The sequence below is a fragment of the Podarcis filfolensis genome (assembly GCF_964270895.1).
Source record: "Podarcis filfolensis genome assembly, chromosome: 8".
In the NCBI taxonomy this organism is placed as follows: domain Eukaryota; kingdom Metazoa; phylum Chordata; class Lepidosauria; order Squamata; family Lacertidae; genus Podarcis; species Podarcis filfolensis.
Window position 1 is genome coordinate 67,263,737 of NC_139611.1, and position 13,524 is coordinate 67,277,260.

The window sequence follows — 13,524 nt, forward strand, 5'->3', positions numbered from 1 at the left end:
ATTAAAATGGGCATTTCTGTTCAGCCTGAATATTGACGTGCCTGGTGACGGCAAGAGCCAGTAACAGATTTTGGCACCAGTGTGTATATCTATTTTTTCCCCTATTACACGTTGTTAAATATACCCTTCATTCAACCCAGTCTATTGATTTCAAAGCAACGAGAGTTAATAAAACAGACGGCAGGAGGTAAAAGGAGGGGAGGGTTATGCAGTCACAGACAGCTAGAATGAACTGCTTTCATTCACCCAGCTAGACATCTGCCTTGTTAGTTAAATGTTTAAAGTTCCCTTCTCCCCTCTCACTCTTTCTTTTTCTTTTTCACAAAAAGAGCCCCATCAGCAAAGAACGAGTGGAAGTTAGGACGATCATGTATGGTGTTGCTGTGTGCGCGGTTTCTTTGGCTGAATACTCATATTTGTTGATTACCTTCCCTGCTTGAGATGAGAGGTCTGCTTCGTACATCAACTTTATATATGTTAGGGGTAATATAAGCTGAGAGGTTAATGTGTACAAACTGCAGTTGAAATATGCACCTTCCCCAAGGGCTGTTTGAGATTGCACAAATTGACAGGGAAGTGTGCACAGTTCCCTCCCCATGAATTGATTATGTGCATATTCTCCATGAGGCCTGGTGAATGTGCACTATCACCAGCTACTCTGCACATGAACTAGTCAACTTACGTGTCAGGTAACAGGGCAGCTTTCACCAACCTGGTGCTCCCCAGATGTTTGAGATGACAACTCCTACCAGCCCCAGCCAGCACGGCCGGTGGGAGTTGTTGTCTAAAATATCTGGAGAACATCAGGTTGGTGAAGGTTGTTCTTTCAAGTCCTTATCTCAGCTCTCCTGGTACCTCTCTTGCCCCTGCCCAGAATCCCAGGAGGAATTAAACTCCAAGAAGAATAATTCCAGGAGTCTTTGTGAGTGGAGTGATGCATCTCTTCTGTGTTGGCCAACAACCTCAATCCCAGTAGTAGTAGTAGTAGTAGTAGTAGTAATAATAATAATAATAATAATAATAATAATAATAATAATAATATCATCATCACATGGGGCAGAAGGTGAGGCTCAGTGAGAGGGTGGGCTATGAAGATAATTGAGCTATTCCTCCAGTTAATGATCCAACAGAGAAAAAGAGAGGAAAGCTAACTTGCCTTTGAAACAAGAGCCTTCAAGTTATCTTGATATACCTGCTCTCAAGATTAATCTATGGTTGGGCTTGCCAAATGGTGGGAGGTCCAGACTAGACAAAAGGAAGCTCTTCTGCACATAGCCCATAGTTAAACTATGGGATTTGCTGCTACAGCATCATCATCATCATCATCATCATCATCATTATTATTATTCTCACCATTCACCTTAAAGTCTGAGGGTGGGTTGCAATGTTAAAACAAATTGAAAACAGTTGAAAACAACAACAACAAAAGCATCAAACGCCAGGGTAAAGAGGTGCATCTTCAGCACCCTCCGGAACCTGTATAATGAAGGAGCCACAGATACACCTCAGTGGGGAGGGACTTCCATAGCTTAGGAGCCGCCGCAGAGAAGGCCCTCTCCTGGGCCTCCACCCCCTGAGCTTCTGAGGACAGAGGGACTTCCAAGATGACCCCCTCTGCTGATCTCAGCACCTGAGAGCGTTTGTAAGGAAGGAGGTGGTCTTTCAGATATTTGGGGTCTGGGTCATTTAGGGCTTTAAACACTAACATGAGCAGCATAACTCGGAAATGAATTGGCAACCAGTGCAGCCATTTAAAAACCGGGGTTATACGAGGTCCAAATGGACTCCAGCCAGCATTTTGGACCAAATAAAGTGTCAGGCTTAAGGGAATCCAATCCCTCCCACGGTGGCAGTCAAGAAGCAGATAACAAAAAGAGTTCTTACCAAGTCTTTATTATTCAATATTCACAGAGAGAGAATGTAGAGATGCCGTCCCTCTCCTATTATACATCACCCCTGTGTCAGGTGATTTGTGCTTTCTGGCTTTGAGCTTTCTGCTCTCCTACTCTCAGTGCTTGCCTGGACCTGGGAGGGGTGGGTCAGAAATGCTTTCTAAAGACACTGAGTCTGTCAGTTGTCTCTCCTCTGGTGCTTCTTCCTCCTGCTCCTCTCCCAGTATTTCCCAGCTTCTCCCCCCTGTAGCCTCTGAACTATGCCCTTCTGCAAACCACTGTTCTAAATCTATACTGCCTCCCTCTTCTTGGGAAGGTTCAGGAGGAGAGGGGGTGTGTGTGGTCCTCACCATTCCTCCCCAGTGTCACAGTCCAGTTCATGAACGATCAAAGTCCTAGCAGGGCACGTCAGGACCGGGGGCAAGATGGCAGGGTGGGAGCAGGAACAGGGGTCCAGAAGCTTGGAGTCAGGAAGCCAAGAGTCCAAGGGTCAGAGAGCTGGGAGTCAAGAAGCCAAGGGTCCAAGGATCAGGAGGCAAGGAGGCACAAAGTCAGGGGTCCGAGAGTCAAGAAGCTGAGGTTCAAGAATCAGGAAGCAAGAAGCCAAACGCAGCAAGGCAGGGAGTGTGTTGCTGTGGCAAAGAGCCGAAGGGAAATGCTGACCTTATATCCCTTCCCAGCTCTTGCCACCAGGTGATATGAGTTACCAATCAACCTCTCCTGTGAGGCCGCGCCTTGCCTCTTCAGAACAAACTTAGGAAGGCCTCAGTCCTGCAAAGTCCTATTAGTCACAGGGCCTGGCTCCTGCACGCACACCTGACACCCAGCTCAGTCCCTGACATGAAGTTTCCGATTCACCTTCAAGGGCAGCCCCACACAGAGCGCATTGAAATCCAGCCTGGAAGTCGCCAGAGCATGGAGCACAGTGGACATGCCATCTTCATCCAAAAAGCGGCTGTAGCTGGCAAATCAGACGGAGCTGAATAAAGGCACTGCTATAGCATGTCATGATGGCTATCCAACTTGGATGGCTTTAAAATGGGATTAGGCAAATTCTTGGCAGACAAGGCTATCAATGGCTACTGGTCACAATGGAGATACGTTACCTCTAGGATCGGATGAAACATGGACTTTGGGAATCACAAGCAGGAGAGGGCTATTTTGCTCTTGGCAGCAGCTCCACAGAGGTATCTGGCTGGCTACTGCAGAAACAGAAGGCTGGATTGGAAAGGCCTTTGGTCTAATCCAGCAGGGTTGTTGTAATGCCTTGTTTCTGGGATCTCCCCGTGGCCTTTTCTTTTTTGGGGTGTGTGAAATGGACTGTTATTTTTTAGAGCCGATTCAGCTGGTTTTTATGACTCTCGGATTTTCCCCATGAATAAGTTAAGAGCGCTTAGTGCTCCAAGTATCATTTGATTTAGTTAGGGGAGTTCCTTCACTTCCCAAGTGGAAAAAGAAAGGAGTTTGTTTTTTCAAGGTAAGTCTGGAAAGATAAAGAGAGTGGCAAGAATAGACTCTACACCGGAGACCGTTGCAGGCTGGTAAGGATGGGCAAATCTGTTTATTATGGTTTCTCGAGGTTTCTCATTTTTCCAATCTTAAATTCATTTCTCCACATCAAAGATATATATTTTTTTAAGTCCTCATGAAAATTCAGCCACACTTTGGTGCAAACATCTCCTAATATTCACATACAGTGGTACCTTGGGTTACAAACACTTTGGGTTACAGACTACACTAACCCGGAAGTAGTACCTCAGGTTAAGAACTTTACCTCAGGATGAGAACAGAAATCATGCGCGAGCGGCACAGCGGCAGTGGGAGGCCCCATTAGCTAAAGTGGTACCTCAGGTTAAGAACGGACCTCCAGAACGAATTAAGTTCATAACCAGAGGTACCACTGTATATGTACCGGGTATGTCATTTTGCCTAAAACACCTTTTTGCAAAGTGTTTTTTCTGAATATAAGGCCTGCTTGCATGCCATTCTTACCAGTACATGTATATTTATACATGCTTTATCCCCTAGCAGATGCATTTTTGCTCCCATTACTTGGCTGGAGAACTTAATTGCAAAATTCAAAGAAGTGTGAAGGATGATGGTGTAAGTGCAAATTAGATAGGTTTGCCTTTAAATGCAATATGAATTTCTCCTACATTTCTACGGGATGGTGAGGTTAACCCTCAAGCCAACAACTGTGTCTGAGCAGGGCCAGTGCAAGACATTTTGCTGCCTGAGGCAGAGCAGCAAATTCCAGCCCCTGCTCAAGTCCTGGTGCATAGTGGGTGGTCAAATGATTTTTGCACCCAAGGCAGAAAATCTTACATGCATTTCTCCCTCTCCCTGTCATGACATATACAATGGTACCTCTGGATGCAAACGGGATCTGTTCTGATCCTGAAGTGAACGCAACCCGTATCCATGTGTGCGCAGGTTGTGATTTGCCGCTTCCGCGCATGTGTGTGACGTCATTTTGAGCGTCTGCGCATGCGCGAGCGGTGAAACCCAAAAGTAATGCGCTCCGTTACTTCTGGGTCGTCATGGAGCGCAACCCGAAAAGGCTTAACCTGAAGCAACTTCAACCTGAGGTATGACTGTATGTTAAACATCAAACAATTTGCTGTCCTTTCATGGCATCCAAATTCAGCTGCCTGAAATGGGCATCTCACTCTGCCTAATGATAGGGCCGGCCCCACCAGAGACACTTTCGCCTTCCTTGACATCTCAGTAAATGCACAGAGTGGGCATAAGTCCTGCTTCCAATAAGCGGCAAATAAGAAGCAACAGAAGAACCCCTCAAGGCTCAGAAAGGTGGAACTTATTAAGACCAGCTCTGTGGTTAGAGCTACACATCACATGCATAGTTCAGGTGCGAGGTGAAGCCAAGTGCAGCATTCCTTTACCGGACATGCCAGTGGTGGGTGGGGCCAGAGACAAAAGTGGGAGGAGCAGGAGGGTTGTCTCTGCCTTGGTACAAGTCCACACACTCCCTTCTTTCCTGCATTCAGGCAAGCAAGAGGCACGATCAGAGTTCAAGGACATATTCCAGCCGGGCAAAAACACTCAAGGAGGGAGCAAAGCAGTGGCAGGGAGGGGTGGTGGCCTGGGGAAGAGGGTATGGCTTGGGAAGAGTCCCAAGGGCATGGCAGAGAGTCATGGAGGGCCATGTCTCGGCAGGTGGTCCCCGATTACTGGTGTAGTGATTCAATCGTTTGCCGGCCTTTCTCTACAATGCAGCTACCGAGACTATAATCTAGAGTGGAATATGGGCAGGGAGAAAGGCTTCGCCACTCCTTTCCTCTTCTCGGCTGAAAATCCTCACTTTTATCCCTTGTGGGGTACAGCCTCCACCCCCACCCCCCACATTTGAGCCAGGATTTTTCATCAGCCCCACTTCTCCCCCAAGCAACCCTGCTTGAGTCTGAGGTGTCTCTTTTCTACCTGCTTTCCTGGGTTTCTCTGTATAATTTAGATAATTCCCTGCACAATTTCTCATCAGAGCCATTGATGCGGAGATCGACTGCCAGGGTGGGGTGCGGTGGGGGTGGGAAAGGAAGAAGAGGTAGCTGTGGTGTGTGGGTGTGTGGATGATGACATCCTTTGCACAAGAGATGAGAGAACCTCCCCGGCCACCCCGGCCCATAAATGGACTGATCCTGCCTTTGAAAGTGGCTCTCTGCATTCAGGACTCTCTGCCAGGCTGGATAAGATGCTGTCTGTCGTCTTGGTGTGCGAGGTGCCTCTGTAGAGCTGGCTGGTTGCCTTTTTCTTTTGCTCGCTCCCTTTCTCTCCCTCCCTCTCCTTCTCTCTTTTCCATTTCAAGGCGACGGGGAGCTCCCTCTTTTATCACTCCTTCCTTTCCCTTTGCCAGCTCCTAGTTATCTTGGCTCCCCTGCATCTGTATCTAATGAACATCACTCACATATCTGCGCCACAGCTGGTTTGATTTCATGTGCCGGCTTGTCACACTGTTGGTTTGCGTATTACACAATTGCCACACGCCTTCCTTGAAGACTTGCCCACTCGGCTCGCCCTCCTCCGCCTCCTCTCTGTTTTCTTCTCCTTCCAGCTATTTCTTTCTTCAGTATGTGTAAATAGACTGTGTCCTCTACCTTCTTAACACTACACTGAAAGTCTGGACAAGCATCATTACTTGGGGAGAGAGGAGGGAAAAAAGAAACATTAACAATAATGGGCTGTTCTGTTTCTTCCCCTTATCCTTGTCTATAAGGAAGAAAAGCTTGGAAAACTAGCCTTGCCCAGCCAGATGTACTCCTGCCTATCCATCACAGTATCAGGGCCTTTCTGTCTCCAGTAATCCTCTGGTAGCTTTCCCCAACCTGGTGCTCTCTGGTAGTTCTTGGACTCCAACTCCCATCACCCATGACCTTTGGCCATGCTGGCTGGAGCTGGTGGGAGTTGGAGTCCAACAACATCTGGAGGTCATCAGCATATGGAAATCTGGTCTATACTGACTAATGGGGCTTCGCCAAGCTTTCAGACAGGGGTTAGCAACTTTCCTGCCCTACTGGGAGATGAAGAGGAAGCCTATAGCTTGTGCATGTCGGATGTGGACTGACAGGGGACTGTGCCAGGACAGGGGCTAGCAAATAGAAGACAAGCCTGACCAGCCCTCTTGCACCTCTGCAACAGCATGGCCATAAAGCATGAGGATGGTCATTTTAGGGTCCAGGTATAGAAAGCAAGAACCCAAACAGATCATACTAAGCTGCCTTATACTGGGCATATAATTTGTTCATCTAGCCCAGGGCTGGGGAACCTGTGACCTTCCCGATGCTGTAGGACTAAAACTCCCATCATCCCTAAGTATTGGCCATGATGGGAATTGGAGTCCAACAACATTTGGATGGGCCACAACTCTGATCTAGCTCAAGATTGTCTACTCCATCTGGTAGGGCCTCAGGCAGAGCTATTTCCCCATCACCTGCTGCTACCTGGTCCCTTTAACTCAGGGGTGGGGAACCTGTGGCCTGCCAGGTATTGTTGAACTCCATCTCCCACCAGTCCCAGTCAGCATGGCCAATGGCCAAGGATGTTGGGCGTCCTAGTCTGCTAACACAGGTTCCCCAGCCCTGTTTTAACTGCACATGCTCAGGGAAGAAGAAGGAGAAGGAGAGTTTGGATTTGATATCCCGCCTTTCATTTAACTGGCTCATGGGCCAATTAAATGACCCTCTGTGGCCCATGGGCCTTGGGTTGCTGAGCCCTGCTCTTTAGTCTCAGGTGCTTAGTCTCAATGCTGCTGTAGAACCTAGCAGAGAGGAAGATGGAAACAAAACTAGAACTGGTTGGTTCTACCTGTCCTTGGCTCTGGCTCCACATAGAAGAAGAGTTTGGATTTGATATCCCGCTTTTATCACTACCCGAAGGAGTCTCAAAGCGGCTAACATTCTCCTTTCCCTTCCTCCCCCACAACAAACACTCTGTGAGGTGAGTGGAGCTGAGAGTCTTCAGAGAAGTGTGACTAGCCCAAGGTCACCCAGCAGCTGTATGTGGAGGAACAGAGACGCGAACCCGGTTCACCAGATTACGAGTCTACCGCTCTTAACCACTACACCACGCTGGCTGGAGCCTTGACCCTGGAGCCTTGGCATGCAAAGCAGGTGTTCTACCACTGAGCTGTGGCCTTCCCAAATCACGAGAACTCAGGGGTGTCCCATGAAGCTGAATGCTGGAAGATTTGGGACAGATAAAAGAAAGGACTTCTTCACACAGTGCGTACTTACATGGAACTTGCTCGCACAGGAGGCAGTGATAACCAACGACTTATCCAAGGTGGTTGTCACCAATGGAAGCGAAGGCTCAGAAAAAGCTCAATATGGAGGCCAAATGGCCGAAATATTGGAACAAGAAAGAGACAAATTGAAATTGCAGAGTTTTGAGAAATTAAAAGATAAAGTGCGAGACTGGCTTCATTATTATCAAATAAGAGAGGCCTATAATTTGGACAAAAAAATTGGCTTCCAGGTGGAAAAATCAAAATTGGAAACAGAACTGTTAGATCCCAAAACTAAGATACTTTCAAGAATGTATAACTTGCTGTTAAAATGGAATACGCAGGATGAAACGGTTAAATCTGCTATGATCAAATGGGCACAAGATATTGGTCATAACATTATGTTTGCTGACTGGGAACAGTTGTGGACCACCGGTATGAAATTTATGGCATGTAATGCCTTAAGAGAGAATATTATGAAAATGATATACAGGTGGTACATGACACCAGTCAAGCTTGCAAAAATATATCATTTGCCCGATAACAAATGTTGGAAATGTAAAGAAAATGAAGGTACATTCTTTCACCTTTGGTGGACGTGCCCAAAGATTAAGGCTTTCTGGGAGATGATCTATAATGAAATGAAAAAGGTATTTAAATATACCTTTCTGAAGAAACCAGAGGCCTTTCTCCTGGGCATAGTTGGCCAATTGGTGCCAAAGAAGGATAGAACTTTCTTCATGTATGCAACAACAGCAGCAAGAATACTTATTGCAAAGTATTGGAAGACACAAGATTTACCCACCCTGGAAGAGTGGCAGATGAAGGTGATGGACTATATGGAATTGGCGGAAATGACTGGCAGAATCCGAGACCTGGGAGAAGAGTTGGTGGAAGAAGATTGGAAGAAATTTAAAGACTGTCTGCAGAAACACTGTAAAATTAATGAATGTTAAAATGGTGTTGGATTGAAAATAAGTGGCATTAGCAACAAAGTTAATAAGAATATGCAAAAATGAATTGACAATGGATGAAAATATAGAGTTATAATATGTTAAGATATAGAGTTAAGATAAATGAAAGAGGGTAAGGATTTGCTGATTTGATTATTTAAATGGGAATACAAAAAGGGGAGGTGTGAGGAGGTCAAGGAAACAAGCTAATGAGTTTAATGTTACAAAAAATGGATTTGTTTTTAATTCTTTTTTATCTATTCGTTTTTTGTATTTTGTATTTTTATTTTTTATGTATTTTTGTATGTTTTCTTTTTTTATCTTTTTCTTTTCATATGTCTTTTTTGTATTCTGTAAACCTATGTTTTTGTAAAATCTCAATAAATATTTTATTAAAAAAAAAAAGATAACCAACGACTTATATGGCTGTAAAAGAGGACTGGACAAATTCACAAAGAGGGTTGTCAAGCCATGATGGCTATGCCCAGCCTCCACAGTTGGAACGCTTCTGAAAACCAGTTGCTGGAAACCACACGCAGGGAGAGTACTATTGCGCTTGGGTCCTCCTTATGGGTTTCCTACAGGCATCTGGTGGGCCAGTGTGAGAACAGGATGCTGGACTAGATGGGCCTGATCCTGCAGGGTCATATTATGTTCATAAATCATAAGACACCAGGTGGGATTCTTGCTTCCAAATTAGGTTAAGAACCTCTTTAAGTCTCTGCATGCTCACAAATGACTTCCAAAGCATGAATGCTAAAAACAGACAGTTTCCAACTGAACATACATTATGGCTAGGGACATACAGTGGTACCTCGGGTTACAGATGCTTCAGGTTACAGACTCCGCTAACCCAGAAATAGTACCTCAGGTTAAGAACTTTGCTTCAGGATGAGAACAGAAATCATGCAGCGGCAGCAGGAGGCCCCATTAGCTAAAGTGGTGCTTCAGGTTAAGAACAGTTTCAGGTTAAGAACGGACCTCCAGAACGAATTAAGTTCTTAACCTGAGGTACCACTGTAGTCTCCAAGTGGGATTCTTGCTTCCAAATCATGTTAAGAACCTCTTTAAGTCTCTGCATGCTCACGAATGACTTCCATAGAATGAATGCTAAAATCAGCCAGTTTCCAACTGAACATACATTATGGCTAGGGACATAGTCTCCAATTGTCGCTATTTTCCAGGGACTGTCCTGCAGTTAAGAAAGCCATACTGGCTTCTGATTTGATTTTGGAATGCCCCTACTTCCCCCACCAGTGCTGGCGCTGCCAAACTTGGGGAGAAGGATGAGCCACTGCTTGCTCTTAGTGGCAGTGGCGGCTGCGAGGCAGCATCCCGTTGCTTCTCCATTGCTCCTCCATGGCTGCCACCGCCGACCTCCTCTCTTGGACAGCTTGTAGCAGCTTCTGGAGAGCGGGTGAGGAAGAGAAGAGGCTGCCTTTGCCAAGGCCCAGACTCACATGACACGCCGGCTCTGGGGGGGCAGGCAGAGGGCAGGGCTGTCCTGGGCAGGAAGAAAGGGGGAGCAGAGGGCGACGAGTCTCAATTTATTTAGTTTTTAAAAATGCTTTGTGCATCTGCGTCTAATCTTGCCCCTTTCTAAAATTTGTTCACTGGTGCATGTTTTTCTTTTTGTACATCGACCAAAGAATAAATTTAAATAAAATAGGAATTAAGGGTGTGTGTTTTTCAGGACAGTGGAGCTTGCATGTTTTGTGTCCCTTGGTGAAGTGATGGTGGCACTTGCCCTTCTTCTGATAGGAAGTACTCTTTTTTGGGGGGTGAGAGAACAAAAAATGGGGGTCAAGGAGGCTCAGTTGCAGGGGGAATGAGAAAGGGAATGATAAATGTTCCCTTTTCATCTGTGGAATGTTGGAGGGCATGTAGGAATGCTCTACATTTTTAAGCGAACTGAGAAGTCAGAGCACCAGGAGATTTTTGGTTGTGGGGGCACAGAAGGGGCAAAGTGTATTTCTAGGTGGGAGAGTCCAGCAATTGGAGGGGGGGAGGGAAAGCTCCTTGTCTGGGAGGTCACTTGCCTCCTTGCCCCTCCTCTGGCGCCAACCACAGAACTGAGCTCATTTTCACCCTCCAGATCAGAATGCAATTAGACTTCAGATAATTTCACTTCTCTATTTTTTTGCGATACATTCCTCTACTCAAACAACATATCAAAATGTGTAAAAAGAAGAAGAAGAGTATTTTAGGATAATATATGCTTGAGAAATGCATCATTTGAGACATTATAAATCTGTATTTTGTGAATTATAATCTTTCCCCCCATGGACCACTGGAAAATTGCCGAGGGTCTCAGCAAACCACTTAATGATTTTCCTGCCTGTTGTAGCAATTGTAATTCCAAAGAATTCAGATTATTACAATAAAATACAACATATGAAACAAAAGAAGGAATAAAGAGACCATGAAAAATTAATATGAATAGTCAATGTGCTGTCTCCAGTCTTCAAACACACCACCGAATAGAGCTTGTGGATCACTGATGGTCCAAGGATCGCTCAAAAACAAACCAACCAGAGTTATATAGTCTACAATTTTATATAGATTTAAATATATGTTTAAAATGGTGGTGCTCACAAAGTGTTTGAAGCTGTATCTGTACTAAGAATCCCACCCTGTGTTCCATTTCCTTCTTGCTCTAATGCAGATTTCTAATTCTCTAGGAATTTACGTGCAGATCCATCACCACCACACAAGGTTCCTTAGTTTAACTATGTGCTGTTGGAAGAAATACCTTTGTTTCCTGGATTAGATGGACTTTTAATGTGACCTAACAGAGCCCTGTTTGTACTTAGCTATATTATCATTTCTCTGCACCACCCTTGTCACCCAAGGAGACATCAAGGCAACACTTGCGGGCGTTTTGAGCAGTCTCCCATCCAACAGCTGGCTAGACCTGCACCCACTCAGCTTCAGCAAGATCACCGCATCTGGGATCTTCAGACCATGCCCTGAGACAGCATCTATAGCCCTGCATTGAAAACCCTCTTTGTCCTCTGCTCCTCTAGCAATGCATCTCCACAGCCTTTTTCATGCCGCAGGGTTTTCCGGTGGTGGCAGAGCGGGAGTGGAACCTGTTGCGCAAAGTCAGACGTCCGCTCTCTTCGTGCGGGGGGAAGTGGTCTAGACGTGCACAGAGACATTCTTTGCCCTGAAGAAGCCAGTGTTTTAAAACGTGGTGGATGTGTGCTGAAACCACCTTCACCACACTTTTGAATCGATCTCTGACTTCACCCTAAAATGACTCCAGGATGCATTTTATTCTAGGCATGAAAGAGCAGAGCAGCTATGAGGGAAAGCACTGCTGCATTCAGGTCCTGCTTGCAAGCTTTCTATAGCACAGTGATGGCCAAACTTGGACCTCCAGCTGTTTTGGGACTACAACTCCCATCATCCCTAGCTAACAGGACCAGTGGTCAGGGATGATGGGAACTGTAGTCCCAAAACAGCTGGAGGGCCAAGTTTGGCTGTCACTGCCATAGTGGGATCTGACTGGCCGCTGTGAGAAGAGGATGCTAGATTTTGGCTCAATCCAACAGGGCTTGTCTTATGTCTGCTCAGAGGTTTGCCCCACTGAATTAACAACAACAACAACAACAACAACAACTTGTTTTTCCTCTCTCTGCCTTAGAGAGGAGAATCTGTGGCCCACCAGATGTTTTTTCGACTCCAGTGTCCACTGTCTTCGACCCACGCTGGGATTAATCTAAGTCATTTCTCCCTCTCTTGTTGTTGTTGTTTAGTCGTTTAGTCATGTCCGACTCTTCGTGACCCCATGGACCAGAGCACGCCAGGCACTCCTGTCTTCCACTGCCTCCTGCAGTTTGGTCAAACTCATGTTGGTAGCTTCGAGAACACTGTCCAACCATCTCGTCCTCTGTCGTCCCCTTCTCCTTGTGCCCTCCATCTTTCCCAACATCAGGGTCTTTTCCAGGGAGTCTTCTGTCTTCTCTTCTCATGAGGTGGCCAAAGTATTGGAGCCTCAGCTTCAGGATCTGTCCTTCCAGTGAGCACCCAGGCTGATTTCCTTCAGAATGGAGAGGTTTGATCTTCTTGCAGTCCATGGGACTCTCAAGAGTCTCCTCCAGCACCATAATTCAAAAGCATCAGTTCTTCGGCAATCAGCCTTCTTTATGGTCCAGCTTTCACTTCCATACATCACTACTGGGAAAACCATAGCTTTAACTATACGGACCTTTGTTGGCAAGGTGATGTCTCTCCCTCTCTTACTTAATTATTAAATTTATTATGCCGCCCTTCATCCCAAGATCTCAGGCTGGTTCTTCCTTTTCTTCCCTGCTTCTGATGTGCTCATGCATTCCCCTCACTCAAACAGAGCCCAGGGCCATGTACAGAGCAAAGGATAATGGCAAAACGACATCAGCGATGAAAACAAATACATAGCTAATCGATTGATAAATTAACACACAAACCAAACCCAGAAATCTGCACTTACGGTAGTTCAGGACATTACCACACCAAATGCAAAGGGGTTAGGGCAGTGGTACCCAACCTTTCTTTGGCCATGCCCCACCTAAGCACCTCTAAAATCCTGATGCCCCACCCCATGACATATAATTCTTATTATTCAAAAAGTGAATTCCTGTTCACGTGGAGGAAGCTTAACAGGCCATTCACTGTTATTAACTCATTCTTGAATTGCCCCCCCCTAAAAAATCAAATTGCACCCCTGTGGGGCGTGAGCCCCACGTTGGGAACCACAGGGTTAGGGTGTACAGAAATGAATAACTGTTGCTGGAAACCATAGTTGGAGGGGGGCGCCCATGTGCTCGAATCCTGCTTATGGGTTTCCTACAGGTAACTGGTTGGCCACTGTGAGAACAGGACGCTGGACTCGATGGGCTTAGGGCTTGATCCAGCAGAGCTCTTCTTCTGTTCTTAATATAAATTGCTGCCCTATTCT